The sequence below is a fragment of the Syngnathus scovelli genome, chromosome 8 (assembly GCF_024217435.2).
Source record: "Syngnathus scovelli strain Florida chromosome 8, RoL_Ssco_1.2, whole genome shotgun sequence".
NCBI classification, from domain to species: Eukaryota; Metazoa; Chordata; class Actinopteri; order Syngnathiformes; family Syngnathidae; genus Syngnathus; species Syngnathus scovelli.
Window position 1 is genome coordinate 1,281,663 of NC_090854.1, and position 23,338 is coordinate 1,305,000.

The 23,338-nt window shown below is 54.9% G+C and overlaps 9 non-coding genes across 9 annotated transcripts; all 9 read right to left on the bottom strand.

Moving 5' to 3' along the window:
* Nucleotides 1-340: 340 nt before the first annotated feature.
* Nucleotides 341-459, bottom strand: LOC125974282 (5S ribosomal RNA). Its single transcript, XR_007483453.1, has one exon. It is a non-coding gene; the product is annotated as a 5S ribosomal RNA (ribosomal RNA).
* Nucleotides 460-1,295: 836 nt separating this feature from the next.
* LOC125974311 (5S ribosomal RNA) lies at nucleotides 1,296-1,414 on the bottom strand. Its single transcript, XR_007483482.1, has one exon. It is a non-coding gene; the product is annotated as a 5S ribosomal RNA (ribosomal RNA).
* Nucleotides 1,415-2,044: 630 nt separating this feature from the next.
* On the bottom strand, nucleotides 2,045-2,163 carry LOC125974443 (5S ribosomal RNA). The gene has a single exon (XR_007483560.1). It is a non-coding gene; the product is annotated as a 5S ribosomal RNA (ribosomal RNA).
* A 2,319-nt stretch (nucleotides 2,164-4,482) lies between these two features.
* Nucleotides 4,483-4,601, bottom strand: LOC125974276 (5S ribosomal RNA). The gene has a single exon (XR_007483446.1). It is a non-coding gene; the product is annotated as a 5S ribosomal RNA (ribosomal RNA).
* An 810-nt stretch (nucleotides 4,602-5,411) lies between these two features.
* On the bottom strand, nucleotides 5,412-5,530 carry LOC125974272 (5S ribosomal RNA). Its single transcript, XR_007483442.1, has one exon. It is a non-coding gene; the product is annotated as a 5S ribosomal RNA (ribosomal RNA).
* A 5,937-nt stretch (nucleotides 5,531-11,467) lies between these two features.
* Nucleotides 11,468-11,586, bottom strand: LOC125974277 (5S ribosomal RNA). Its single transcript, XR_007483447.1, has one exon. It is a non-coding gene; the product is annotated as a 5S ribosomal RNA (ribosomal RNA).
* Nucleotides 11,587-12,396: 810 nt separating this feature from the next.
* On the bottom strand, nucleotides 12,397-12,515 carry LOC125974273 (5S ribosomal RNA). The gene has a single exon (XR_007483443.1). It is a non-coding gene; the product is annotated as a 5S ribosomal RNA (ribosomal RNA).
* Nucleotides 12,516-18,207: 5,692 nt separating this feature from the next.
* Nucleotides 18,208-18,326, bottom strand: LOC125974278 (5S ribosomal RNA). Its single transcript, XR_007483449.1, has one exon. It is a non-coding gene; the product is annotated as a 5S ribosomal RNA (ribosomal RNA).
* An 810-nt stretch (nucleotides 18,327-19,136) lies between these two features.
* LOC125974274 (5S ribosomal RNA) lies at nucleotides 19,137-19,255 on the bottom strand. Its single transcript, XR_007483444.1, has one exon. It is a non-coding gene; the product is annotated as a 5S ribosomal RNA (ribosomal RNA).
* Between the last annotated feature and the right edge of the window lie 4,083 nt (nucleotides 19,256-23,338).

Here is a 23,338-nt window from a genome sequence, read left to right on the forward strand (position 1 = left end):
GGTAGCACGAATTTGCCGTTGCGACCTGCATTTTGCTGAATCAAAATAAATGCCTTGAAAAGTTTAAAAACACTTCATGGAAGTGTTGTGTTGGGTTCTTTTACAAGTCAAGCCTGCTGCTTTGAATTCACAGGGAGCCATGCTCACTGTACATAGTCTGCTCTCTAGCGGTAAAAAAATTGAACTACAATGCTGTGGATGTCACCACATAATATAGGTTTCAAACTCGTGTTATAGTTTCAATGTCGGAGTTTAAATTAGGCTTGCTGTTTTCGGATGCCATTTGTGATGGGTGTTGTAAAAAATAGGTTCTTAAACGATTGAAGTGCACATAAGAAAAAGCTTACATCATCTGGTATTCCCAGGCGGTCTCCCATCCAAGTACTAACCAGGCCCGACCCTGCTTAGCTTCCGAGATCGAACGAGATCGGGCGTTCTCAGGGTAGTATGGCCGTAAGCCGTGAGGTGACCCAACATTTTGCTTTTTATAGACACAATCGCCCCTGAAACTAGCGAGCGAGCCAATGAAGCCTTCAAAACTGCTTCGGCACATGGAGACCAAGCATCCTGCATTAAAAGACAAACCTTAACCACTTCGGGTTTCATTGTCTCCGATTACGCCTGGATGGGACCGGCTCGTTTCTGAGAAACAAGCTCGGTGCTCCCAATAATTCAACGTAATGGTGACTTTTATTTTTATGTGGTTTATATTTGTTTTTATGCCAGTCGTATCATTTTATTTAATCGTATTTATATATATTTATTATAAATGTAGTATTTATTTATATAGATTTATTGTTTATTTATATATATAAAGGCAGGTCCGCAAAAATATTTCTGACGCTTAGCCGGTCCGTGGCGCAAGAAAGGTTGGGGACCACTAGTCTAAAAGAATCTGGCCGTAACTGGAATAGGGTTCTACGCGAATGCCCAACAGAAAAGTGAAGTGCACAAAACCTGCATTTGGCTGTATCAAAATAAATGTCATGAAAAAGGTAAAAACACTACGTGGAAGCGCAATGTGTTGTGCTGGGTTCTTTTACAAGTAAAGACTGCTGCTTTGAGTTCACAGGGAGCCATGCTCTTTATTCACTGTACATAGTCTGTCCTCTAGCGGTAAAAACGTGAACTGCAATGCTATGGCTGTCGCCACACAATGTAGGTTTTAAACTCGTGTTGTAGTTTCAGTGTCGGAGTTCAAACTAGGCTTGCAGTTTCCGAATGCCATTCGTGATGGGTGCTGTAAAAAGTTCTTGGCTTAAACGATTGAAGTGCACATAAGAAAAAAAAAAAAAAGCTTACAGTAACTGGTATTCCCAGGCGGTCTCCCATCCAAGTACTAACCAGGCCCAACCCTGCTTAGCCTCCGAGATCGGACGAGATCAGGCGCTCTCAGGGTAGTATGGCCGTAAGCCGTGAGACCGCTCAGAATTTTTCATTTTATAGACACAATCGCCCCTGAAACCATGCCAAGCAGCGGTGGGACTTGATGGCTGTGGTAAAAGTTTCCTTTCACAATTGACGTGGGAAAGAAAAAAAAAAAGGCTTTCAGCACCTGGTATTCCCGGACGGTCTCCCTTCCCTTTTGTTTTTTTTTTGGTTTTTTTTACAACCAGGGCCGAAACAGGCTTTCTTCCAAGACTTTTGGTGTTTTCTGGAAACATGGCTATCATGAAAAGTTATTGACAGCTTTTTATGCGGTAGCACGAATTTCCCGTTGCGACCTGCATTTTGCTGAATCAAAATAAATGCCTTGAAAAGTTTAAAAACACTTCATGGAAGTGTTGTGTTGGGTTCTTTTACAAGTCAAGCCTGCTGCTTTGAGTTCACAGGGAGCCATGCTCACTGTACATAGTCTGCTCTCTAGCGGTAAAAAATTTAACTACAATGCTGTGGATGTCACCACATAATATAGCTTTCAAACTCGTGTTATAGTTTCAATGTCGGAGTTTAAATTAGGCTTGCTGTTTCCGGATGCCATTCGTGATGGGTGTTGTAAAAAATAGTTTCTTAAACGATTGAAGTGCACATAAGAAAAAGAAAAAGCTTACAGCACCTGGTATTCCCAGGCGGTCTCCCATCCAAGTACTAACCAGGCCCGACCATGCTTAGCTTCCGAGATCGGACGAGATCGGGCGTTCTCAGGGTAGTATGGCCGTAAGCCGTGAGGGGACCCAACATTTTGCATTTTATAGACACAATCGCCCCTGAAACTAGCGAGCGAGCCAATGAAGCCTTCAAAACTGCTTCGGCACATGGAGACCAAGCATCCTGCATTAAAAGACAAACCTTAACCACTTCGGGTTTCATTGTCTCCGATTACGCCTGGATGGGACCGGCTCGTTTCTGAGAAACAAGCTCGGTGCTCCCAATAATTCAACGTAATGGTGACTTTTATTTTTATGTGGTTTATATTTGTTTTTATGCCAGTCGTATCATTTTATTTAATCGTATTTATATATATTTATTATAAATGTAGTATTTATTTATATAGATTTATTGTTTATTTATATATATAAAGGCAGGTCCGCAAAAATATTTCTGACGCGTAGCCGGTCCGTGGCGCAAGAAAGGTTGGGGACCACTAGTCTAAAAGAATCTGGCCGTAACTGGAATAGGGTTCTACGCGAATGCCCAACGGAAAAGTGAAGTGCACAAAACCTGCATTTGGCTGTATCAAAATAAATGTCATGAAAAAGGTAAAAACACTACATGGAAGCGCAATGTGTTGTCAAAGTCAAAGTCAAAGTCAGCTTTATTGTCAATTTCTCCACATGCCAAAGACACACAAAGAAACCGAAATTTCGTTCCCCCCTATCCCACGGTGACAAGACATGGCTCACAACAGACAAACAAGTAAACAAGTATAACAAAAGCGTGCTGAATAAATAATGAATAAATAACACAACAATAAATAAATAAATAAATAAATAAATAAATAAATAAATAGGAGGAGCAGAAAAAAAAGGAGCAAGTGCGCGTACAGCAGACATTCCCGAAAATAGCGCAACAGTGCCGCACGCTACGCAGAAGGGGGTAGCGAGTTCAGGGCCCTAACAGCCTGGAGAAAGAAGCTGTTGGCGAGTCTGGTGGTGCGGGAGCGCAGGCTCCTGTACCTCTTCCCAGAGGGCAGAAGGTCAAACAAAGAGTGAGCCGGGTGACTCACATCTCTGGCAATCGAGGTTGCCTTGCGGGCGACATGGGAGGTGTAAATGTCCTTCAGGGAGGGTAGCGAAGCACCAATAATCTTACCAGCCGTATTCACTATGCGCTGCAGGGCCTTCAAGTTCTGTTCAGTGCAGTTACCACCCCAGACAGCGATGCAACTAGTGAGGACGCTCTCAATGGTGCCACGGTAGAATGTAGACAGGACTGCCTGAGGAGCACATGCACGCCTGAGCTTCCGCAGGAAGTACAAGCGGCGCTGAGCTTTCTTCGCCAGTGACGAGGTGTTTTCGGACCAGGAGAGGTCCTCACTGATGTGCACCCCCAGGAACTTGGTGCAGCTCACCCTCTCCACCACAGCACCGTCGATGATCAGCGGCAGGTGTGTTGTGTGACCCTTCCGGAAGTCAACAATCATTTCCTTGGTCTTATTGACGTTCAGCAGGAGGTTGTTGTCCCTGCACCACGTGGTCAGAAGGTCAACTTCCGACCTGTACCGAGTCTCGTCGCCCTTCGTGATGAGACCCACCAGAGTCGTGTCGTCAGCAAACTTCACTATGCGGTTGTCGCTGTAGGTCGCAGTGCAGTCATGCGTCAGCAGGGTGAAGAGCAATGGACTGAGCACGCAGCCCTGGGGGGCTCCCGTGCTCAGCGTGATGCTGGCGGAGATTTTGTCGCCAACACGCACCACCTGAGGCCTCTGACAGAGGAAGTCCAGTATCCAGTTGCAGAGGGAGGTACTGAGACCCAGCTCGTCGAGTTTGCAGATGAGTCGCTGCGGCACAATGGTGTTGAAGGCAGAGCTGAAGTCCACAAACAGCAACCTCACATATGAGTCCTTTCTCTCCAGGTGGGTGAGGGCCGAGTGGAGGGCAGAGCAGATGGCATCCTCAGAGGACCGCTTGGCACGGTACGCAAACTGGAAAGGGTCAATGGTGGGGGGGAGAACGGACTTGATGTGCTCCATGACCAGCCGCTCAAAGCACTTCATGATGATGGGCGTCAGTGCCACAGGGCGGTAGTCATTGAAGCAGGACGGTGCAGGTTTCTTTGGCACAGGAACGATGGTGGCAGCTGGGTTCTTTTACAAGTAAAGACTGCTGCTTTGAGTTCACAGGGAGCCATGCTCTTTATTCACTGTACATAGAGGTTTTGAACTCATGTTGTAGTTTCAGTGTCGGAGTTCAAACTAGGCTTGCAGTTTCCGAATGCCATTCGTGATGGGTGCTGTAAAAAGTTCTTGGCTTAAACGATTGAAGTGCACATAAGAAAAAACAAACAAAAAAAGAGCTTGAAGTGCACATAAGAAAAAGAAAAAGCTTACAGCACCTGGTATTCCCAGGCAGTCTCCCATCCAAGTACTAACCAGGCCCGACCCTGCTTAGCTTCCGAGATCAGACAAGATCAGGCGTTCTCAGGGTAGTATGGCCGTAAGCCGTGAGGTGACCCAACATTTTGCATTTTATAGACACAATCGCCCCTGAAACTAGCGAGCAAGCCAATGAAGCCTTCAAAACTGCTTCGGCACATGGAGACCAAGCATCCTGCATTAAAAGACAAACCTTAACCACTTCGGGTTTCATTGTCTCCGATTACGCCTGGATGGGACCGGCTCGTTTCTGAGAAACAAGCTCGGTGCTCCCAATAATTCAACGTAATGGTGACTTTTATTTTTATGTGGTTTATATTTGTTTTTATGCCAGTCGTATCATTTTATTTAATCCTATTTATATATATTTATTATAAATGTAGTATTTATTTATATAGATTTATTGTTTATTTATATATATAAAGGCAGGTCCGCAAAAATATTTCTGACGCGTAGCCGGTCCGTGGCGCAAGAAAGTTTGGGGACCACTAGTCTAAAAGAATCTGGCCGTAACTGGAATAGGGTTCTACGCGAATGCCCAACGGAAAAGTGAAGTGCACAAAACCTGCATTTGGCTGTATCAAAATAAATGTCATGAAAAAGGTAAAAACACTACATGGAAGCGCAATGTGTTGTGCTGGGTTCTTTTACAAGTAAAGACTGCTGCTTTGAGTTCACAGGGAGCCATGCTCTTTATTCACTGTACATAGAGGTTTTGAACTCGTGTTGTAGTTTCAGTGTCGGAGTTCAAACTAGGCTTGCAGTTTCCGAATGCCATTCGTGATGGGTGCTGTAAAAAGTTCTTGGCTTAAACGATTGAAGTGCACATAAGAAAAAAAAAAAAAAAGAGCTTAAAGTGCACATAAGAAAAAGAAAAGGCTTACAGCACCTGGTATTCCCAGGTAGTCTCCCATCCAAGTACTAACTAGGCCCGACCCTGCTTAGCTTCCGAGATCAGACGAGATCAGGCGTTCTCAGGGTAGTATGGCCGTAAGCCGTGAGGTGACCCAACATTTTGCATTTTATAGACACAATCGCCCCTGAAACTAGCGCGCGAGCCAATGAAGCCTTCAAAACTGCTTCGGCACATGGAGACCAAGCATCCTGCATTAAAAGACAAACCTTAACCACTTCGGGTTTCATTGTCTCCGATTACGCCTGGATGGGACCGGCTCGTTTCTGAGAAACAAGCTCGGTGCTCCCAATAATTCAACGTAATGGTGACTTTTATTTTTATGTGGTTTATATTTGTTTTTATGCCAGTCGTATCATTTTATTTAATCGTATTTACCGTATTTGCCGGTGTACAGGTCGACTCGGTGTATAAGTCGACCCCCTAAAATTCGACGGAAATTTACGATTTTATGATATATCCTTTGTATAAGTCGAGCTCAATTGTTGCATTATATTAAACTTCAAAATTGAATATGCGAAATTTATTGACGAAATGTGTTCAAATTCCGGGAGGCCGTGCGCATGCGGCTGTTTATAAGCACCGCGGAGGAGATCGCGGCCGGCGAGCTCGCGCACGCCGCCCGGCACCAACGGGAGGCCGGAAATAGCTCCAAGCCGAGCGGATCGGCACTTTATAAGCACCGCGGAGGAGATCGCGGCGCCTCATTGGACTTCCAGCGGCCGGCGAGCTCGCGCACCCGCCCAGCACATCCGGGAGGCCGTGCGCACGAGCCAAGTGGCCGAAAATAGCCCCCGCCGAGCGGATCGGCACTTTATAAGCACCGCGGAGGTGGTCGCGGCGCCTCATTCGACTTCCAGCGGCCGGCGAGCTCGCGCACCCGCCCGGCACATCCGGGAGGCCGTGCGCACGAGCCAAGTGGCCGAAAATAGCCCCCGCCGAGCGGATCGGCTGTTTATAAGCACCGCGGAGGTGGTCGCGGCGCCTCATTCGACTTCCAGCGTTCGGCGAGCTCGCGCACCCGCCCAGCACATCCGGGAGGCCGTGCGCACGAGCCAAGTGGCCGAAAATAGCCCCCGCCGAGCGGATCGGCTGTTTATAAGCACCGCGGAGGTGGTCGCGGCGCCTCATTCGACTTCCAGCGGCCGGCGAGCTCGCGCACCCGCCCGGCACATCCGGGAGGCCGTGCGCACGAGCCAAGTGGCCGAAAATAGCCCCCGCCGAGCGGATCGGCTGTTTATAAGCACCGCGGAGGTGGTCGCGGCGCCTCATTCGACTTCCAGCGGCCGGCGAGCTCGCGCACCCGCCCGGCACATCCGGGAGGCCGTGCGCACGAGCCAAGTGGCCGAAAATAGCCCCCGCCGAGCGGATCGGCTGTTTATAAGCACCGCGGAGGAGATCGCGGCCGGCGAGCTAGCGCACGCCGCCCGGCACCAACGGGAGGCCGGAAATAGCTCCAAGCCGAGCGGATCGGCACTTTATAAGCCCCGCGGAGGTGGTCGCGGCGCCTCATTCGACTTCCAGCGGCCGGCGAGCTCGCGCACCCGCCCGGCACATCCGGGAGGCCGTGCGCACGAGCCAAGTGGCCGAAAATAGCCCCCGCCGAGCGGATCGGCTGTTTATAAGCACCGCGGAGGTGGTCGCGGCGCCTCATTCGACTTCCAGCGGCCGGCGAGCTCGCGCACCCGCCCGGCACATCCGGGAGGCCGTGCGCACGAGCCAAGTGGCCGAAAATAGCCCCCGCCGAGCGGATCGGCTGTTTATAAGCACCGCGGAGGTGGTCGCGGCGCCTCATTCGACTTCCAGCGGCCGGCGAGCTCGCGCATCCGCCCGGCACATCCGGGAGGCCGTGCGCACGAGCCAAGTGGCCGAAAATAGCCCCCGCCGAGCGGATCGGCTGTTTGTAAGCACCGCGGAGGTGGTCGCGGCGCCTCATTCGACTTCCAGCGGCCGGCGAGCTCGCGCACCCGCCCGGCACATCCGGGAGGCCGTGCGCACGAGCCAAGTGGCCGAAAATAGCCCCTGCCGAGCGGATCGGCTGTTTGTAAGCACCGCGGAGGTGGTCGCGGCGCCTCATTCGACTTCCAGCGGCCGGCGAGCTCGCGCACCCGCCCGGCACATCCGGGAGGCCGTGCGCACGAGCCAAGTGGCCGAAAATAGCCCCCGCCGAGCGGATCGGCTGTTTATAAGCACCGCGGAGGTGGTCGCGGCGCCTCATTCGACTTCCAGCGGCCGGCGAGCTCGCGCACCCGCCCGGCACATCCGGGAGGCCGTGCGCACGAGCCAAGTGGCCGAAAATAGCCCCCGCCGAGCGGATCGGCTGTTTGTAAGCACCGCGGAGGTGGTCGCGGCGCCTCATTCGACTTCCAGCGGCCGGCGAGCTCGCGCACCCGCCCGGCACATCCGGGAGGCCGTGCGCACGAGCCAAGTGGCCGAAAATAGCCCCCGCCGAGCGGATCGGCTGTTTATAAGCACCGCGGAGGTGGTCGCGGCGCCTCATTCGACTTCCAGCGGCCGGCGAGCTCGCGCACCCGCCCGGCACATCCGGGAGGCCGTGCGCACGAGCCAAGTGGCCGAAAATAGCCCCCGCCGAGCGGATCGGCTGTTTGTAAGCACCGCGGAGGTGGTCGCGGCGCCTCATTCGACTTCCAGCTGCCGGCGAGCTCGCGCACCCGCCCGGCACATCCGGGAGGCTGTGCGCACGAGCCAAGTGGCCGAAAATAGCCCCCGCCGAGCGGATCGGCTGTTTATAAGCACCGCGGAGGTGGTCGCGGCGCCTCATTCGACTTCCAGCGGCCGGCGAGCTCGCGCACCCGCCCGGCACATCCGGGAGGCCGTGCGCACGAGCCAAGTGGCCGAAAATAGCCCCCGCCGAGCGGATCGGCTGTTTATAAGCACCGCGGAGGTGGTCGCGGCGCCTCATTCGACTTCCAGCGGCCGGCGAGCTCGCGCACCCGCCCGGCACATCCGGGAGGCCGTGCGCACGAGCCAAGTGGCCGAAAATAGCCCCCGCCGAGCGGATCGGCTGTTTATAAGCACCGCGGAGGTGGTCGCGGCGCCTCATTCGACTTCCAGCGGCCGGCGAGCTCGCGCACCCGCCCGGCACATCCGGGAGGCCGTGCGCACGAGCCAAGTGGCCGAAAATAGCCCCCGCCGAGCGGATCGGCTGTTTATAAGCACCGCGGAGGTGGTCGCGGCGCCTCATTCGACTTTCAGCGGCCGGCGAGCTCGCGCACCCGCCCGGCACATCCGGGAGGCCGTGCGCACGAGCCAAGTGGCCGAAAATAGCCCCCGCCGAGCGGATCGGCTGTTTATAAGCACCGCGGAGGTGGTCGCGGCGCCTCATTCGACTTCCAGCGGCCGGCGAGCTCGCGCACCCGCCCGGCACATCCGGGAGGCCGTGCGCACGAGCCAAGTGGCCGAAAATAGCCCCCGCCGAGCGGATCGGCTGTTTATAAGCACCGCGGAGGTGGTCGCGGCGCCTCATTCGACTTCCAGCGGCCGGCGAGCTCGCGCACCCGCCCGGCACATCCGGGAGGCCGTGCGCACGAGCCAAGTGGCCGAAAATAGCCCCCGCCGAGCGGATCGGCTGTTTATAAGCACCGCGGAGGTGGTCGCGGCGCCTCATTCGACTTCCAGCGGCCGGCGAGCTCGCGCACCCGCCCGGCACATCCGGGAGGCCGTGCGCACGAGCCAAGTGGCCGAAAATAGCCCCCGCCGAGCGGATCGGCTGTTTATAAGCACCGCGGAGGTGGTCGCGGCGCCTCATTCGACTTCCAGCGGGCCGCGCACTCGCGCACGCCGCCCGGTTCAAATTTTCTAAGTGCAACGCACAATGAGATGCATGAGAAACGGCCTTGGTTACCATCACATTTGAAGCGATGAATACGAAGTTAAATTTTATGACTCGGTGTATAAGTCGAGGTCGATTTTTTTCGGTCGATTTTGGATCGAAAAAGGTCGACCAATACACCGGCAAATACGGTATATATATTTATTATAAATGTAGTATTTATTTATATAGATTTATTGTTTATTTATATATATAAAGGCAGGTCCGCAAAAATATTTCTGACGCGTAGCCGGTCCGTGGCGCAAGAAAGGTTGGGGACCACTAGTCTAAAAGAATCTGGCCGTAACTGGAATAGGGTTCTACGCGAATGCCCAACGGAAAAGTGAAGTGCACAAAACCTGCATTTGGCTGTATCAAAATAAATGTCATGAAAAAGGTAAAAACACTACATGGAAGCGCAATGTGTTGTCAAAGTCAAAGTCAAAGTCAGCTTTATTGTCAATTTCTCCACATGCCAAAGACACACAAAGAAACCGAAATTTCGTTCCCCCCTATCCCACGGTGACAAGACATGGCTCACAACAGACAAACAAGTAAACAAGTATAACAAAAGCGTGCTGAATAAATAATGAATAAATAACACAACAATAAATAAATAAATAAATAAATAAATAAATAAATAAATAAATAAATAGGAGGAGCAGAAAAAAAAGGAGCAAGTGCGCGTACAGCAGACATTCCCGAAAATAGCGCAACAGTGCCGCACGCTACGCAGAAGGGGGTAGCGAGTTCAGGGCCCTAACAGCCTGGAGAAAGAAGCTGTTGGCGAGTCTGGTGGTGCGGGAGCGCAGGCTCCTGTACCTCTTCCCAGAGGGCAGAAGGTCAAACAAAGAGTGAGCCGGGTGACTCACATCTCTGGCAATCGAGGTTGCCTTGCGGGCGACATGGGAGGTGTAAATGTCCTTCAGGGAGGGTAGCGAAGCACCAATAATCTTACCAGCCGTATTCACTATGCGCTGCAGGGCCTTCAAGTTCTGTTCAGTGCAGTTACCACCCCAGACAGCGATGCAACTAGTGAGGACGCTCTCAATGGTGCCACGGTAGAATGTAGACAGGACTGCCTGAGGAGCACATGCACGCCTGAGCTTCCGCAGGAAGTACAAGCGGCGCTGAGCTTTCTTCGCCAGTGACGAGGTGTTTTCGGACCAGGAGAGGTCCTCACTGATGTGCACCCCCAGGAACTTGGTGCAGCTCACCCTCTCCACCACAGCACCGTCGATGATCAGCGGCAGGTGTGTTGTGTGACCCTTCCGGAAGTCAACAATCATTTCCTTGGTCTTATTGACGTTCAGCAGGAGGTTGTTGTCCCTGCACCACGTGGTCAGAAGGTCAACTTCCGACCTGTACCGAGTCTCGTCGCCCTTCGTGATGAGACCCACCAGAGTCGTGTCGTCAGCAAACTTCACTATGCGGTTGTCGCTGTAGGTCGCAGTGCAGTCATGCGTCAGCAGGGTGAAGAGCAATGGACTGAGCACGCAGCCCTGGGGGGCTCCCGTGCTCAGCGTGATGCTGGCGGAGATTTTGTCGCCAACACGCACCACCTGAGGCCTCTGACAGAGGAAGTCCAGTATCCAGTTGCAGAGGGAGGTACTGAGGCCCAGCTCGTCGAGTTTGCAGATGAGTCGCTGCGGCACAATGGTGTTGAAGGCAGAGCTGAAGTCCACAAACAGCAACCTCACATATGAGTCCTTTCTCTCCAGGTGGGTGAGGGCCGAGTGGAGGGCAGAGCAGATGGCATCCTCAGAGGACCACTTGGCACGGTACGCAAACTGGAAAGGGTCATTGGTGGGGGGGAGAACGGACTTGATGTGCTCCATGACCAGCCGCTCAAAGCACTTCATGATGATGGGCGTCAGTGCCACAGGGCGGTAGTCATTGAAGCAGGACGGTGCAGGTTTCTTTGGCACAGGAACGATGGTGGCAGCTGGGTTCTTTTACAAGTAAAGACTGCTGCTTTGAGTTCACAGGGAGCCATGCTCTTTATTCACTGTACATAGAGGTTTTGAACTCATGTTGTAGTTTCAGTGTCGGAGTTCAAACTAGGCTTGCAGTTTCCGAATGCCATTCGTGATGGGTGCTGTAAAAAGTTCTTGGCTTAAACGATTGAAGTGCACATAAGAAAAAACAAACAAAAAAAGAGCTTGAAGTGCACATGAGAAAAAGAAAAAGCTTACAGCACCTGGTATTCCCAGGCAGTCTCCCATCCAAGTACTAACCAGGCCCGACCCTGCTTAGCTTCCGAGATCAGACAAGATCAGGCGTTCTCAGGGTAGTATGGCCGTAAGCCGTGAGGTGACCCAACATTTTGCATTTTATAGACACAATCGCCCCTGAAACTAGCGAGCAAGCCAATGAAGCCTTCAAAACTGCTTCGGCACATGGAGACCAAGCATCCTGCATTAAAAGACAAACCTTAACCACTTCGGGTTTCATTGTCTCCGATTACGCCTGGATGGGACCGGCTCGTTTCTGAGAAACAAGCTCGGTGCTCCCAATAATTCAACGTAATGGTGACTTTTATTTTTATGTGGTTTATATTTGTTTTTATGCCAGTCGTATCATTTTATTTAATCCTATTTATATATATTTATTATAAATGTAGTATTTATTTATATAGATTTATTGTTTATTTATATATATAAAGGCAGGTCCGCAAAAATATTTCTGACGCGTAGCCGGTCCGTGGCGCAAGAAAGTTTGGGGACCACTAGTCTAAAAGAATCTGGCCGTAACTGGAATAGGGTTCTACGCGAATGCCCAACGGAAAAGTGAAGTGCACAAAACCTGCATTTGGCTGTATCAAAATAAATGTCATGAAAAAGGTAAAAACACTACATGGAAGCGCAATGTGTTGTGCTGGGTTCTTTTACAAGTAAAGACTGCTGCTTTGAGTTCACAGGGAGCCATGCTCTTTATTCACTGTACATAGAGGTTTTGAACTCGTGTTGTAGTTTCAGTGTCGGAGTTCAAACTAGGCTTGCAGTTTCCGAATGCCATTCGTGATGGGTGCTGTAAAAAGTTCTTGGCTTAAACGATTGAAGTGCACATAAGAAAAAAAAAAAAAAAGAGCTTAAAGTGCACATAAGAAAAAGAAAAGGCTTACAGCACCTGGTATTCCCAGGTAGTCTCCCATCCAAGTACTAACTAGGCCCGACCCTGCTTAGCTTCCGAGATCAGACGAGATCAGGCGTTCTCAGGGTAGTATGGCCGTAAGCCGTGAGGTGACCCAACATTTTGCATTTTATAGACACAATCGCCCCTGAAACTAGCGCGCGAGCCAATGAAGCCTTCAAAACTGCTTCGGCACATGGAGACCAAGCATCCTGCATTAAAAGACAAACCTTAACCACTTCGGGTTTCATTGTCTCCGATTACGCCTGGATGGGACCGGCTCGTTTCTGAGAAACAAGCTCGGTGCTCCCAATAATTCAACGTAATGGTGACTTTTATTTTTATGTGGTTTATATTTGTTTTTATGCCAGTCGTATCATTTTATTTAATCGTATTTACCGTATTTGCCGGTGTACAGGTCGACTCGGTGTATAAGTCGACCCCCTAAAATTCGACGGAAATTTACGATTTTATGATATATCCTTTGTATAAGTCGAGCTCAATTGTTGCATTATATTAAACTTCAAAATTGAATATGCGAAATTTATTGACGAAATGTGTTCAAATTCCGGGAGGCCGTGCGCATGCGGCTGTTTATAAGCACCGCGGAGGAGATCGCGGCCGGCGAGCTCGCGCACGCCGCCCGGCACCAACGGGAGGCCGGAAATAGCTCCAAGCCGAGCGGATCGGCACTTTATAAGCACCGCGGAGGAGATCGCGGCGCCTCATTGGACTTCCAGCGGCCGGCGAGCTCGCGCACCCGCCCAGCACATCCGGGAGGCCGTGCGCACGAGCCAAGTGGCCGAAAATAGCCCCCGCCGAGCGGATCGGCACTTTATAAGCACCGCGGAGGTGGTCGCGGCGCCTCATTCGACTTCCAGCGGCCGGCGAGCTCGCGCACCCGCCCGGCACATCCGGGAGGCCGTGCGCACGAGCCAAGTGGCCGAAAATAGCCCCCGCCGAGCGGATCGGCTGTTTATAAGCACCGCGGAGGTGGTCGCGGCGCCTCATTCGACTTCCAGCGTTCGGCGAGCTCGCGCACCCGCCCAGCACATCCGGGAGGCCGTGCGCACGAGCCAAGTGGCCGAAAATAGCCCCCGCCGAGCGGATCGGCTGTTTATAAGCACCGCGGAGGTGGTCGCGGCGCCTCATTCGACTTCCAGCGGCCGGCGAGCTCGCGCACCCGCCCGGCACATCCGGGAGGCCGTGCGCACGAGCCAAGTGGCCGAAAATAGCCCCCGCCGAGCGGATCGGCTGTTTATAAGCACCGCGGAGGTGGTCGCGGCGCCTCATTCGACTTCCAGCGGCCGGCGAGCTCGCGCACCCGCCCGGCACATCCGGGAGGCCGTGCGCACGAGCCAAGTGGCCGAAAATAGCCCCCGCCGAGCGGATCGGCTGTTTATAAGCACCGCGGAGGTGGTCGCGGCGCCTCATTCGACTTCCAGCGGCCGGCGAGCTCGCGCACCCGCCCGGCACATCCGGGAGGCCGTGCGCACGAGCCAAGTGGCCGAAAATAGCCCCCGCCGAGCGGATCGGCTGTTTATAAGCACCGCGGAGGTGGTCGCGGCGCCTCATTCGACTTCCAGCGGCCGGCGAGCTCGCGCATCCGCCCGGCACATCCGGGAGGCCGTGCGCACGAGCCAAGTGGCCGAAAATAGCCCCCGCCGAGCGGATCGGCTGTTTGTAAGCACCGCGGAGGTGGTCGCGGCGCCTCATTCGACTTCCAGCGGCCGGCGAGCTCGCGCACCCGCCCGGCACATCCGGGAGGCCGTGCGCACGAGCCAAGTGGCCGAAAATAGCCCCCGCCGAGCGGATCGGCTGTTTGTAAGCACCGCGGAGGTGGTCGCGGCGCCTCATTCGACTTCCAGCGGCCGGCGAGCTCGCGCACCCGCCCGGCACATCCGGGAGGCCGTGCGCACGAGCCAAGTGGCCGAAAATAGCCCCCGCCGAGCGGATCGGCTGTTTATAAGCACCGCGGAGGTGGTCGCGGCGCCTCATTCGACTTCCAGCGGCCGGCGAGCTCGCGCACCCGCCCGGCACATCCGGGAGGCCGTGCGCACGAGCCAAGTGGCCGAAAATAGCCCCCGCCGAGCGGATCGGCTGTTTGTAAGCACCGCGGAGGTGGTCGCGGCGCCTCATTCGACTTCCAGCGGCCGGCGAGCTCGCGCACCCGCCCGGCACATCCGGGAGGCCGTGCGCACGAGCCAAGTGGCCGAAAATAGCCCCCGCCGAGCGGATCGGCTGTTTATAAGCACCGCGGAGGTGGTCGCGGCGCCTCATTCGACTTCCAGCGGCCGGCGAGCTCGCGCACCCGCCCGGCACATCCGGGAGGCCGTGCGCACGAGCCAAGTGGCCGAAAATAGCCCCCGCCGAGCGGATCGGCTGTTTGTAAGCACCGCGGAGGTGGTCGCGGCGCCTCATTCGACTTCCAGCTGCCGGCGAGCTCGCGCACCCGCCCGGCACATCCGGGAGGCTGTGCGCACGAGCCAAGTGGCCGAAAATAGCCCCCGCCGAGCGGATCGGCTGTTTATAAGCACCGCGGAGGTGGTCGCGGCGCCTCATTCGACTTCCAGCGGCCGGCGAGCTCGCGCACCCGCCCGGCACATCCGGGAGGCCGTGCGCACGAGCCAAGTGGCCGAAAATAGCCCCCGCCGAGCGGATCGGCTGTTTATAAGCACCGCGGAGGTGGTCGCGGCGCCTCATTCGACTTCCAGCGGCCGGCGAGCTCGCGCACCCGCCCGGCACATCCGGGAGGCCGTGCGCACGAGCCAAGTGGCCGAAAATAGCCCCCGCCGAGCGGATCGGCTGTTTATAAGCACCGCGGAGGTGGTCGCGGCGCCTCATTCGACTTCCAGCGGCCGGCGAGCTCGCGCACCCGCCCGGCACATCCGGGAGGCCGTGCGCACGAGCCAAGTGGCCGAAAATAGCCCCCGCCGAGCGGATCGGCTGTTTATAAGCACCGCGGAGGTGGTCGCGGCGCCTCATTCGACTTTCAGCGGCCGGCGAGCTCGCGCACCCGCCCGGCACATCCGGGAGGCCGTGCGCACGAGCCAAGTGGCCGAAAATAGCCCCCGCCGAGCGGATCGGCTGTTTATAAGCACCGCGGAGGTGGTCGCGGCGCCTCATTCGACTTCCAGCGGCCGGCGAGCTCGCGCACCCGCCCGGCACATCCGGGAGGCCGTGCGCACGAGCCAAGTGGCCGAAAATAGCCCCCGCCGAGCGGATCGGCTGTTTATAAGCACCGCGGAGGTGGTCGCGGCGCCTCATTCGACTTCCAGCGGCCGGCGAGCTCGCGCACCCGCCCGGCACATCCGGGAGGCCGTGCGCACGAGCCAAGTGGCCGAAAATAGCCCCCGCCGAGCGGATCGGCTGTTTATAAGCACCGCGGAGGTGGTCGCGGCGCCTCATTCGACTTCCAGCGGCCGGCGAGCTCGCGCACCCGCCCGGCACATCCGGGAGGCCGTGCGCACGAGCCAAGTGGCCGAAAATAGCCCCCGCCGAGCGGATCGGCTGTTTATAAGCACCGCGGAGGTGGTCGCGGCGCCTCATTCGACTTCCAGCGGGCCGCGCACTCGCGCACGCCGCCCGGTTCAAATTTTCTAAGTGCAACGCACAATGAGATGCATGAGAAACGGCCTTGGTTACCATCACATTTGAAGCGATGAATACGAAGTTAAATTTTATGACTCGGTGTATAAGTCGAGGTCGATTTTTTTCGGTCGATTTTGGATCGAAAAAGGTCGACCAATACACCGGCAAATACGGTATATATATTTATTATAAATGTAGTATTTATTTATATAGATTTATTGTTTATTTATATATATAAAGGCAGGTCCGCAAAAATATTTCTGACGCGTAGCCGGTCCGTGGCGCAAGAAAGGTTGGGGACCACTAGTCTAAAAGAATCTGGCCGTAACTGGAATAGGGTTCTACGCGAATGCCCAACGGAAAAGTGAAGTGCACAAAACCTGCATTTGGCTGTATCAAAATAAATGTCATGAAAAAGGTAAAAACACTACATGGAAGCGCAATGTGTTGTCAAAGTCAAAGTCAAAGTCAGCTTTATTGTCAATTTCTCCACATGCCAAAGACACACAAAGAAACCGAAATTTCGTTCCCCCCTATCCCACGGTGACAAGACATGGCTCACAACAGACAAACAAGTAAACAAGTATAACAAAAGCGTGCTGAATAAATAATGAATAAATAACACAACAATAAATAAATAAATAAATAAATAAATAAATAAATAAATAAATAGGAGGAGCAGAAAAAAAAGGAGCAAGTGCGCGTACAGCAGACATTCCCGAAAATAGCGCAACAGTGCCGCACGCTACGCAGAAGGGGGTAGCGAGTTCAGGGCCCTAACAGCCTGGAGAAAGAAGCTGTTGGCGAGTCTGGTGGTGCGGGAGCGCAGGCTCCTGTACCTCTTCCCAGAGGGCAGAAGGTCAAACAAAGAGTGAGCCGGGTGACTCACATCTCTGGCAATCGAGGTTGCCTTGCGGGCGACATGGGAGGTGTAAATGTCCTTCAGGGAGGGTAGCGAAGCACCAATAATCTTACCAGCCGTATTCACTATGCGCTGCAGGGCCTTCAAGTTCTGTTCAGTGCAGTTACCACCCCAGACAGCGATGCAACTAGTGAGGACGCTCTCAATGGTGCCACGGTAGAATGTAGACAGGACTGCCTGAGGAGCACATGCACGCCTGAGCTTCCGCAGGAAGTACAAGCGGCGCTGAGCTTTCTTCGCCAGTGACGAGGTGTTTTCGGACCAGGAGAGGTCCTCACTGATGTGCACCCCCAGGAACTTGGTGCAGCTCACCCTCTCCACCACAGCACCGTCGATGATCAGCGGCAGGTGTGTTGTGTGACCCTTCCGGAAGTCAACAATCATTTCCTTGGTCTTATTGACGTTCAGCAGGAGGTTGTTGTCCCTGCACCACGTGGTCAGAAGGTCAACTTCCGACCTGTACCGAGTCTCGTCGCCCTTCGTGATGAGACCCACCAGAGTCGTGTCGTCAGCAAACTTCACTATGCGGTTGTCGCTGTAGGTCGCAGTGCAGTCATGCGTCAGCAGGGTGAAGAGCAATGGACTGAGCACGCAGCCCTGGGGGGCTCCCGTGCTCAGCGTGATGCTGGCGGAGATTTTGTCGCCAACACGCACCACCTGAGGCCTCTGACAGAGGAAGTCCAGTATCCAGTTGCAGAGGGAGGTACTGAGGCCCAGCTCGTCGAGTTTGCAGATGAGTCGCTGCGGCACAATGGTGTTGAAGGCAGAGCTGAAGTCCACAAACAGCAACCTCACATATGAGTCCTTTCTCTCCAGGTGGGTGAGGGCCGAGTGGAGGGCAGAGCAGATGGCATCCTCAGAGGACCACTTGGCACGGTACGCAAACTGGAAAGGGTCATTGGTGGGGGGGAGAACGGACTTGATGTGCTCCATGACCAGCCGCTCAAAGCACTTCATGATGATGGGCGTCAGTGCCACAGGGCGGTAGTCATTGAAGCAGGACGGTGCAGGTTTCTTTGGCACAGGAACGATGGTGGCAGCTGGGTTCTTTTACAAGTAAAGACTGCTGCTTTGAGTTCACAGGGAGCCATGCTCTTTATTCACTGTACATAGAGGTTTTGAACTCATGTTGTAGTTTCAGTGTCGGAGTTCAAACTAGGCTTGCAGTTTCCGAATGCCATTCGTGATGGGTGCTGTAAAAAGTTCTTGGCTTAAACGATTGAAGTGCACATAAGAAAAAACAAACAAAAAAAGAGCTTGAAGTGCACATGAGAAAAAGAAAAAGCTTACAGCACCTGGTATTCCCAGGCAGTCTCCCATCCAAGTACTAACCAGGCCCGACCCTGCTTAGCTTCCGAGATCAGACAAGATCAGGCGTTCTCAGGGTAGTATGGCCGTAAGCCGTGAGGTGACCCAACATTTTGCATTTTATAGACACAATCGCCCCTGAAACTAGCGAGCAAGCCAATGAAGCCTTCAAAACTGCTTCGGCACATGGAGACCAAGCATCCTGCATTAAAAGACAAACCTTAACCACTTCGGGTTTCATTGTCTCCGATTACGCCTGGATGGGACCGGCTCGTTTCTGAGAAACAAGCTCGGTGCTCCCAATAATTCAACGTAATGGTGACTTTTATTTTTATGTGGTTTATATTTGTTTTTATGCCAGTCGTATCATTTTATTTAATCCTATTTATATATATTTATTATAAATGTAGTATTTATTTATATAGATTTATTGTTTATTTATATATATAAAGGCAGGTCCGCAAAAATATTTCTGACGCGTAGCCGGTCCGTGGCGCAAGAAAGTTTGGGGACCACTAGTCTAAAAGAATCTGGCCGTAACTGGAATAGGGTTCTACGCGAATGCCCAACGGAAAAGTGAAGTGCACAAAACCTGCATTTGGCTGTATCAAAATAAATGTCATGAAAAAGGTAAAAACACTACATGGAAGCGCAATGTGTTGTGCTGGGTTCTTTTACAAGTAAAGACTGCTGCTTTGAGTTCACAGGGAGCCATGCTCTTTATTCACTGTACATAGAGGTTTTGAACTCGTGTTGTAGTTTCAGTGTCGGAGTTCAAACTAGGCTTGCAGTTTCCGAATGCCATTCGTGATGGGTGCTGTAAAAAGTTCTTGGCTTAAACGATTGAAGTGCACATAAGAAAAAAAAAAAAAAAGAGCTTAAAGTGCACATAAGAAAAAGAAAAGGCTTACAGCACCTGGTATTCCCAGGTAGTCTCCCATCCAAGTACTAACTAGGCCCGACCCTGCTTAGCTTCCGAGATCAGACGAGATCAGGCGTTCTCAGGGTAGTATGGCCGTAAGCCGTGAGGTGACCCAACATTTTGCATTTTATAGACACAATCGCCCCTGAAACTAGCGCGCGAGCCAATGAAGCCTTCAAAACTGCTTCGGCACATGGAGACCAAGCATCCTGCATTAAAAGACAAACCTTAACCACTTCGGGTTTCATTGTCTCCGATTACGCCTGGATGGGACCGGCTCGTTTCTGAGAAACAAGCTCGGTGCTCCCAATAATTCAACGTAATGGTGACTTTTATTTTTATGTGGTTTATATTTGTTTTTATGCCAGTCGTATCATTTTATTTAATCGTATTTACCGTATTTGCCGGTGTACAGGTCGACTCGGTGTATAAGTCGACCCCCTAAAATTCGACGGAAATTTACGATTTTATGATATATCCTTTGTATAAGTCGAGCTCAATTGTTGCATTATATTAAACTTCAAAATTGAATATGCGAAATTTATTGACGAAATGTGTTCAAATTCCGGGAGGCCGTGCGCATGCGGCTGTTTATAAGCACCGCGGAGGAGATCGCGGCCGGCGAGCTCGCGCACGCCGCCCGGCACCAACGGGAGGCCGGAAATAGCTCCAAGCCGAGCGGATCGGCACTTTATAAGCACCGCGGAGGAGATCGCGGCGCCTCATTGGACTTCCAGCGGCCGGCGAGCTCGCGCACCCGCCCAGCACATCCGGGAGGCCGTGCGCACGAGCCAAGTGGCCGAAAATAGCCCCCGCCGAGCGGATCGGCACTTTATAAGCACCGCGGAGGTGGTCGCGGCGCCTCATTCGACTTCCAGCGGCCGGCGAGCTCGCGCACCCGCCCGGCACATCCGGGAGGCCGTGCGCACGAGCCAAGTGGCCGAAAATAGCCCCCGCCGAGCGGATCGGCTGTTTATAAGCACCGCGGAGGTGGTCGCGGCGCCTCATTCGACTTCCAGCGTTCGGCGAGCTCGCGCACCCGCCCAGCACATCCGGGAGGCCGTGCGCACGAGCCAAGTGGCCGAAAATAGCCCCCGCCGAGCGGATCGGCTGTTTATAAGCACCGCGGAGGTGGTCGCGGCGCCTCATTCGACTTCCAGCGGCCGGCGAGCTCGCGCACCCGCCCGGCACATCCGGGAGGCCGTGCGCACGAGCCAAGTGGCCGAAAATAGCCCCCGCCGAGCGGATCGGCTGTTTATAAGCACCGCGGAGGTGGTCGCGGCGCCTCATTCGACTTCCAGCGGCCGGCGAGCTCGCGCACCCGCCCGGCACATCCGGGAGGCCGTGCGCACGAGCCAAGTGGCCGAAAATAGCCCCCGCCGAGCGGATCGGCTGTTTATAAGCACCGCGGAGGTGGTCGCGGCGCCTCATTCGACTTCCAGCGGCCGGCGAGCTCGCGCACCCGCCCGGCACATCCGGGAGGCCGTGCGCACGAGCCAAGTGGCCGAAAATAGCCCCCGCCGAGCGGATCGGCTGTTTATAAGCACCGCGGAGGTGGTCGCGGCGCCTCATTCGACTTCCAGCGGCCGGCGAGCTCGCGCATCCGCCCGGCACATCCGGGAGGCCGTGCGCACGAGCCAAGTGGCCGAAAATAGCCCCCGCCGAGCGGATCGGCTGTTTGTAAGCACCGCGGAGGTGGTCGCGGCGCCTCATTCGACTTCCAGCGGCCGGCGAGCTCGCGCACCCGCCCGGCACATCCGGGAGGCCGTGCGCACGAGCCAAGTGGCCGAAAATAGCCCCCGCCGAGCGGATCGGCTGTTTGTAAGCACCGCGGAGGTGGTCGCGGCGCCTCATTCGACTTCCAGCGGCCGGCGAGCTCGCGCACCCGCCCGGCACATCCGGGAGGCCGTGCGCACGAGCCAAGTGGCCGAAAATAGCCCCCGCCGAGCGGATCGGCTGTTTATAAGCACCGCGGAGGTGGTCGCGGCGCCTCATTCGACTTCCAGCGGCCGGCGAGCTCGCGCACCCGCCCGGCACATCCGGGAGGCCGTGCGCACGAGCCAAGTGGCCGAAAATAGCCCCCGCCGAGCGGATCGGCTGTTTGTAAGCACCGCGGAGGTGGTCGCGGCGCCTCATTCGACTTCCAGCGGCCGGCGAGCTCGCGCACCCGCCCGGCACATCCGGGAGGCCGTGCGCACGAGCCAAGTGGCCGAAAATAGCCCCCGCCGAGCGGATCGGCTGTTTATAAGCACCGCGGAGGTGGTCGCGGCGCCTCATTCGACTTCCAGCGGCCGGCGAGCTCGCGCACCCGCCCGGCACATCCGGGAGGCCGTGCGCACGAGCCAAGTGGCCGAAAATAGCCCCCGCCGAGCGGATCGGCTGTTTGTAAGCACCGCGGAGGTGGTCGCGGCGCCTCATTCGACTTCCAGCTGCCGGCGAGCTCGCGCACCCGCCCGGCACATCCGGGAGGCTGTGCGCACGAGCCAAGTGGCCGAAAATAGCCCCCGCCGAGCGGATCGGCTGTTTATAAGCACCGCGGAGGTGGTCGCGGCGCCTCATTCGACTTCCAGCGGCCGGCGAGCTCGCGCACCCGCCCGGCACATCCGGGAGGCCGTGCGCACGAGCCAAGTGGCCGAAAATAGCCCCCGCCGAGCGGATCGGCTGTTTATAAGCACCGCGGAGGTGGTCGCGGCGCCTCATTCGACTTCCAGCGGCCGGCGAGCTCGCGCACCCGCCCGGCACATCCGGGAGGCCGTGCGCACGAGCCAAGTGGCCGAAAATAGCCCCCGCCGAGCGGATCGGCTGTTTATAAGCACCGCGGAGGTGGTCGCGGCGCCTCATTCGACTTCCAGCGGCCGGCGAGCTCGCGCACCCGCCCGGCACATCCGGGAGGCCGTGCGCACGAGCCAAGTGGCCGAAAATAGCCCCCGCCGAGCGGATCGGCTGTTTATAAGCACCGCGGAGGTGGTCGCGGCGCCTCATTCGACTTTCAGCGGCCGGCGAGCTCGCGCACCCGCCCGGCACATCCGGGAGGCCGTGCGCACGAGCCAAGTGGCCGAAAATAGCCCCCGCCGAGCGGATCGGCTGTTTATAAGCACCGCGGAGGTGGTCGCGGCGCCTCATTCGACTTCCAGCGGCCGGCGAGCTCGCGCACCCGCCCGGCACATCCGGGAGGCCGTGCGCACGAGCCAAGTGGCCGAAAATAGCCCCCGCCGAGCGGATCGGCTGTTTATAAGCACCGCGGAGGTGGTCGCGGCGCCTCATTCGACTTCCAGCGGCCGGCGAGCTCGCGCACCCGCCCGGCACATCCGGGAGGCCGTGCGCACGAGCCAAGTGGCCGAAAATAGCCCCCGCCGAGCGGATCGGCTGTTTATAAGCACCGCGGAGGTGGTCGCGGCGCCTCATTCGACTTCCAGCGGCCGGCGAGCTCGCGCACCCGCCCGGCACATCCGGGAGGCCGTGCGCACGAGCCAAGTGGCCGAAAATAGCCCCCGCCGAGCGGATCGGCTGTTTATAAGCACCGCGGAGGTGGTCGCGGCGCCTCATTCGACTTCCAGCGGGCCGCGCACTCGCGCACGCCGCCCGGTTCAAATTTTCTAAGTGCAACGCACAATGAGATGCATGAGAAACGGCCTTGGTTACCATCACATTTGAAGCGATGAATACGAAGTTAAATTTTATGACTCGGTGTATAAGTCGAGGTCGATTTTTTTCGGTCGATTTTGGATCGAAAAAGGTCGACCAATACACCGGCAAATACGGTATATATATTTATTATAAATGTAGTATTTATTTATATAGATTTATTGTTTATTTATATATATAAAGGCAGGTCCGCAAAAATATTTCTGACGCGTAGCCGGTCCGTGGCGCAAGAAAGGTTGGGGACCACTAGTCTAAAAGAATCTGGCCGTAACTGGAATAGGGTTCTACGCGAATGCCCAACGGAAAAGTGAAGTGCACAAAACCTGCATTTGGCTGTATCAAAATAAATGTCATGAAAAAGGTAAAAACACTACATGGAAGCGCAATGTGTTGTCAAAGTCAAAGTCAAAGTCAGCTTTATTGTCAATTTCTCCACATGCCAAAGACACACAAAGAAACCGAAATTTCGTTCCCCCCTATCCCACGGTGACAAGACATGGCTCACAACAGACAAACAAGTAAACAAGTATAACAAAAGC